Here is a 6,227-nt window from a genome sequence, read left to right as displayed (position 1 = left end):
CCCAAATAGGATAGGAAATATGGTATGCGTACCATTAATTTGAATGTAATTGGTCTAATGCACCAAAGTTTGTTTTTCAATTCAAATATGGTCTGCGTACCATCAAATAGTTGTAATTAGTTTAATTATAGCTTATCCTATTTGAAGAAAATGGCGCCTCCCATGGTGAAATTCAAGACGGAGTTTCCAATCCATTTTCAAGACGGACTTTGAAGTTGAAGTTGCAAGATGAAGTCGGGCCATACTAGATCACATTTATCTTATGCATGCTTTAAGTTATTTATTGCTTTAAATATGTCTTAATTATGCATGAGATTATGGCTTGATTATGTTGCATGATTAAGGATTTTAGTTCCGTTAAACTCTAACCAACATAGTAAGAACCTTAAGTTCCAAACTTTAAAAATTGAGTTAAAAGGTGCCATGCCAAAATAACACTTACTTGGATAACCTTTACATCAATCTAGTAATAGTTTTACGCTCAGCGCGGTGTTACTTATTGATCCTAAAGGGGTAAGGTACACAAATAATTGTGAGTACATGTTAGTTTTGGTGAAACTCAACGATATAAGTAAGGAGTCCTTTTATGTCGTGGCAAAATTGATAGGTTTACCTAATAAGTTCTTAGACGTACCTATTAACCAAGAGTCACTACTACAAAAATAGGCAAAGGGACCTGTCCAAATATGCCTAATAGACCTCCTTTGGACAGGTCTCTATCTCAGAGGTCTCTTTGATAAAGAGACCCCCTCATTAAAGGAGGTCTCTTATTAAGAAAGATGAGACCCTTTATTAGAGAAAGGGGGTCTCTTTGTTTATTTTTTTAATATTTTTATATACAGAAAATTCAGACCTCCTATGTCAGATAGGAGGTCTCTTTGGGATTTTTTTAATATTTATTTATTATACATGAGAGAGCCCTATTATAGATAATGGGTCTCTTTTCAATTTTTTTAATTAAAAAAAATATCAACGAGCCATATTTTGGCCTGGAAATTCAGCATTGAACATGCTTGATAATACTATAAATAATTAATACTATTACCGAAATAAAAGTATTTCTTACTTCACATCAACTGTGATCCAAATCCCCACAAAAAAAAATGTGATATCCAAAATACATAAAAACTTGTACACGTTAAGCTGATTCACTAAAAGTAATAATCGGAGTCGCACCATTTAGCTGGTTGTTGCTCCTACTGCCTTCTTCAGAGCAGGGCCACCAATTACACCTTTACCAGGTCCCATACTTGATTCTGAAGCAAAATATATATCATGAAACTGTCAGTAAAAGAAGAGAAACATATAGGGCAAACACATACTTTCATAGTATACTCAACGGATAAAACTAGAACTTTCTGTAACAAGAGTTAACAATAAAAGTAAGCAGCATTTAGAGTTTCATGTTCTATATTTTGACAAGAAGTGGGTTAGAAACCATGGATAATAACTAATCTACACAGTGCAAATTAAGGGACACAGAATACTTGACAACAGTAGCCAGAAAAGGCACAACATTATAGAGAGAAGTATGCATCAGACCATTAATTCAAGAATCTGACATCAATTCTCTTTTACAACTTCTAGAGATGAATGGTGCAGTAGGCAAAATATCAGGAAAATATCATATTCACATCAAAATAAGGGTAAAAACTTGTACTTATATAATATGTACTATGGAGTAATTCATCATTAACAAACAAATTCCATCACCATCATACTCCAAATAGAGCTAACCTGATAGCATCTTGACGCCAATACCAAGATCAAAAGCTCTCGCTATCGCGTCTGCACTTTCAGATGTGTGGAATGACACAAATTAATGTCCATGCATCCTCGTAGTTAACCTTCGTCCCATCTCTAACTTCCTAAATGAATTTCTTGGTAATCAACCCAACATGCAGTTGGATTAAGTCTTAATCAAGGAACGAGGCCAGAGTATTACCTGGAATGCTACAGCATGCAAATGCTAAACTCGTTTTGTGAACTTGTCAATGAGAACAAACTCTTATATGTATCTCATTCTTATTATGTGCCAGGTTTAGGATCTACGAACCAATTCAAAGCATTAAGAATATGGGGGAAAAAGGCATTTTAACGCTAGCACTGTGAAACCATTACCTGCTGAGGAACACTATTACAAACTTTGTATATGGGCTTATAAATCGGAGTCAAATCAGATGGCATATTAGTTACGAAGTACTTCCTAAATGCCAGCCAAGCCTGAAATGCAAAATAGATATAACATAAACTGATGTGACACAATATTCCCCAAAAAATAAGCAGAAAACTTTACACATGACATACTAAGGAAATATAGATCAGTTGATATGACAGAGTTGGTCGTCCATTTCGCAATCATATTGCTACATTTTTCTATGGTATGTACAATAAACCAGCTACATTCATTTCATTCAAACCAAGTATACATGCACATAGAACGAGAGGAGGAAAAGCATGGAAAAAGGACTATAAAATATATTGCCATAACTGTTTAGATATACTTACACAGACAAGGAGTCTTTGTTATGCAAATTGTCTAACTACCTATCGGCCATGGAATCGAAGATAAACTCTTCCCCTCTTCATAAATGACAACCAACATCCAATTATTTATACTTCATAAACAAGGAAAACATTATTTTAAAGGGAAAAATGAGACTGATTCAAAGCATTAAGATAAATAAATAGTATAGATGTACTTACTCTTGACGGATTGGGGCAAGTATATATTTCTTCTTACTTTGCTCGGTAATTGAATGATTCACCTATTTTGTGTGCATGGTGGGACGAAGTTTAACCAGTGTTAGCTTATGAGGACAAAAAATCCAAATTCTTCTTGGACTTTGTTTTTCGTGATCTCGTTTTGCAAAAACCTTAACTAATTCAACAAGTATTAGTTACCTGTATTAATCATATCTAGCTTATGTTAAACAAAGTTTAGAGATCACATTTTTTTTACCTTATCCAGATATCCACACAAGATATATGTATGTATTCCATGTTCAATCATTTCTTAAGATCATCAACAAACACGTAAGCAGTAAAAGAAACATCAATTATTAGAATGGATATCACATACTGCATGATATATTTGGTCCAACTAATTATGTTGTTTACCCTGATGACTTCTCTAATTTCAGGTGATGAACAAAAAGAGTGAAGGTGAAGACAATGTTTCATTTTCAGAAGTTGAGTTGTGGAAAAATAACGAAGAACTTCCCTTGGATTGTCTGAACTAAGCAGTACGAAATTACGAATATCAGAAACTTCAAATTAGTACTTGTCAGAAAATTCAGATTCATCTAGCAATCTGAGTTTCAGATGTTACGGTCATCCTAACTCCTGAGTATCTGATATCCAATTAAATTTCCATGTTCTGCTACTGGAACTACCGCTAATTCTAAAATGGTGATCGCAACCAATTTAATTTCCTGATCCATTCATCTTTGCTAGGTACTTATCATTCTCCTAAAACAACCTCTAACCATTTTTTAACACGTACACACATGTCAAATGAAACTCCGAAAACACACTCATCGCCACAGCCTAATCAAATGGCTTAACCAGACACTCAATTCTTGAGCCGGTTGACCATCAACCTGATGTTTGACAATCTACAACCCACCTGAACACTTGGAGAACTACTTTTTGCTATGCTGAAAGAGTGACAAACCATTGGTGCAATATTGTCATTTTTTTTTATCATATTCCACCATATTTGAAAGCTTTAATCATTCCAACAGGTATCTTGTTTGAGCTAACAAACTACCTAAAAGCTTCTCAGAATTCTGGTTAATTGGGTTGTAAGCTTCTTAGAATTGAAGCTTTAATAGTTAATACAACACGAAAATTGTTGGTGACTGGGTGGAAGACATCTCTGAGATTTTGTAGGAAATGGTTAGAAATTTTTAGCAGTCTAACTTGAGGAGAAATACTCTTAGCCCCACCCCCTCTTTCCCATTGAAAAACAAAGGTCAAGAAATTGAATAGAATATAATAAGCAGCTATTTCATTTGCCTTTTCTGAACCCATCACCCTCCATAAGATTACCGTGAAGCTAAACTTTTTTCCTTACATTTTGTGCTATCTACAGGAAATATCAATACAAACTTATAAAACCGTACAACTTATTTTTTGACATGACTATCTACAGAAAATCTAAAATTACAGTTTAGTCCATGTTTGGTAACAAAACCTCAGGCCTGTTATTTGGTGGCATGAAACAATGATGTGAATTTCAGGACTCTTATTTTGGTGCTTCAACAAGGTGCTCCCAGTTTGGCAAAAGAGTGGCTATGTAAGTCATAGCAGGAGTGATATATTATACTGATTCTTGGAAAGTAAGAAACAATTCTTTACTACACTTCAGAATCATGCAGATTGATAACATTGTACACCAAATTAAAAAAATCTGTAAAAAGTAGGATAACAATTACACAAAGTAAGAAAATTAGTCACCATGACGAAGCCTGAATTTATAGTTTGTAATGACATACAGTTGGTCTGTTTAAGACCTGGGTGGGCCTGTTTCTGGGTCTCTTAGTCCCTTCTACTGTAAGAGAGTCCTTCCTAGAAGGTTTATCCGAGGGAAAAGGACTTTTAGGTTGTATATCTTGGTTTTTTGATGGAACGAAAAGCTTACTTTCCCAAATTAAAATAAAATAAAAAGAACCAAAGACCCTTATAGTATCATTACCTTTAAGGTTAATGAAGAATGTGTATCCAGCATGTATAATTACGCAATTATGTTACAGAAGATGTCTAATTTTATCTTATTTATGTGGTTTAGACATTTAGTTACTGTATGCTAGATTGCTAGTGTTGCAGTTTTTGGAACCACCTTCAGTATTCTAAATGTTCAGTGATGTTGCATTATTTATGACACATAGGGAAGTGGCCTTCTCTACAGACAGGGAAATTTCTTCCCTTGTGGAAGATTCTTTTCGGTCATACACACAAATGTATACCCCTAGTCTCCTACTTGTACATCTATCCCTATTAAAAAATCAGAATTACAGGTTTTACTCTGTAAATTTCTCAAGCCTTTAATTCCTCAAAGATGATAATTTATTTCATCATTAGTAGAAAAAGATACAGCAGCACTCTAAACAAAATCCTCGAGCACAATAATATTTTCAGATAATGGTCTAGAGTCTTGACTGGTAACTTATCAAAAAACCTAGTAATATAACCCAACAGCAAAGAAAGAAATATAACAGCAACAAATCTCAAACAAAGGATAACATAATAATATTTGCAATGACCCACACCTCTTCTATAACATCTTTTATCAGAGTCTCAACCTTGTTCAAGCTTTCAAACAAGTGTCTCACTCATGCCAAGAAACTCTACAAAAACAGTATTCAACAAACCATGGAGAAACACTTTCACCATGAAACTGGAATTACATGAACATTTAAACACAAAATTGCATCAATTGAAATTTCATAAATTCAAGGGGGAAAAACCCAACTCCATGGTTGAAATTGAAGTTGAAAATTTCAGGAAAAAATCCTAACTTGTAGCATAAATTACAAATTGAATTCAAAAATCGAGTAAACCACATGAAATTCAGAAATCCGAAACCAAAAATTAAAGAAAAGAAGAGAGAGATGAGAACAAAAACCTAAATTTGTAGTTCGCTAGAGATTGTGTTGAGGTCGCCGGTGGTAATGAAGTCGTCGACCGTAAAGTATTTCTTCGGTGGTAGATTCGCCGGTGGTGGTGAGTTTGTGATGATTTCGCGAATGATTTCCTTGCCCTACTCGCCTGTATGTCCAGGGAAGAAGAAGAAAAGGGAAAAGACAAAATAGCTATGGTGAAATTGGGTTATGCGAAAGTTCAGCGCTAGGAAATGAATGAAAATAGAGAGACCTGTTATGTTAATGACAGGTCTTTTGTTATTTTTATATTTAATTTTATATTATTTTATAAAAGAATGGTGGGTCCCTTGATACATAAGAGACCCGTTAACTAACCTAAAGGGTCTGTTGTGTTTTTTTTTAATTTTGTGCCGCAATTAAATGATCTCATTTATGCACTAGAGTCCCGTTAGGTCAGATAACGGGTCTCTTATTTTTTTCCTCTAATTTAAAGTGGGCCATTTGTCTCATAAGAGAGCCGTTATCTATAATAATAGATCTTTTATATTAAAGAGACCTGTTTTGTCGATCAAGGGGTCTTTTCTAAAGGGTCTCTTTGCCCATTTTTGTAGTAGTGAGTAG

The 6,227-nt window shown here is 34.4% G+C and overlaps 1 long non-coding RNA gene across 1 annotated transcript; it reads right to left on the bottom strand.

The window, feature by feature from the left end:
* Window positions 1-1,758: 1,758 nt before the first annotated feature.
* LOC130459450 (uncharacterized) lies at window positions 1,759-5,811 on the bottom strand. Its single transcript, XR_008918846.1, has 4 exons — window positions 5,630-5,811; window positions 2,122-2,223; window positions 1,946-2,048; window positions 1,759-1,868 (listed from the first exon to the last, which is right to left on the bottom strand). It is a non-coding gene; the product is annotated as an uncharacterized lncRNA (long non-coding RNA).
* Between the last annotated feature and the right edge of the window lie 416 nt (window positions 5,812-6,227).

This window comes from Spinacia oleracea, chromosome 4 (genome assembly GCF_020520425.1).
Source record: "Spinacia oleracea cultivar Varoflay chromosome 4, BTI_SOV_V1, whole genome shotgun sequence".
Lineage (NCBI taxonomy): Eukaryota > Viridiplantae > Streptophyta > Magnoliopsida > Caryophyllales > Amaranthaceae > Spinacia > Spinacia oleracea.
This window is presented reverse-complemented; position numbering and strand designations above follow the sequence as displayed.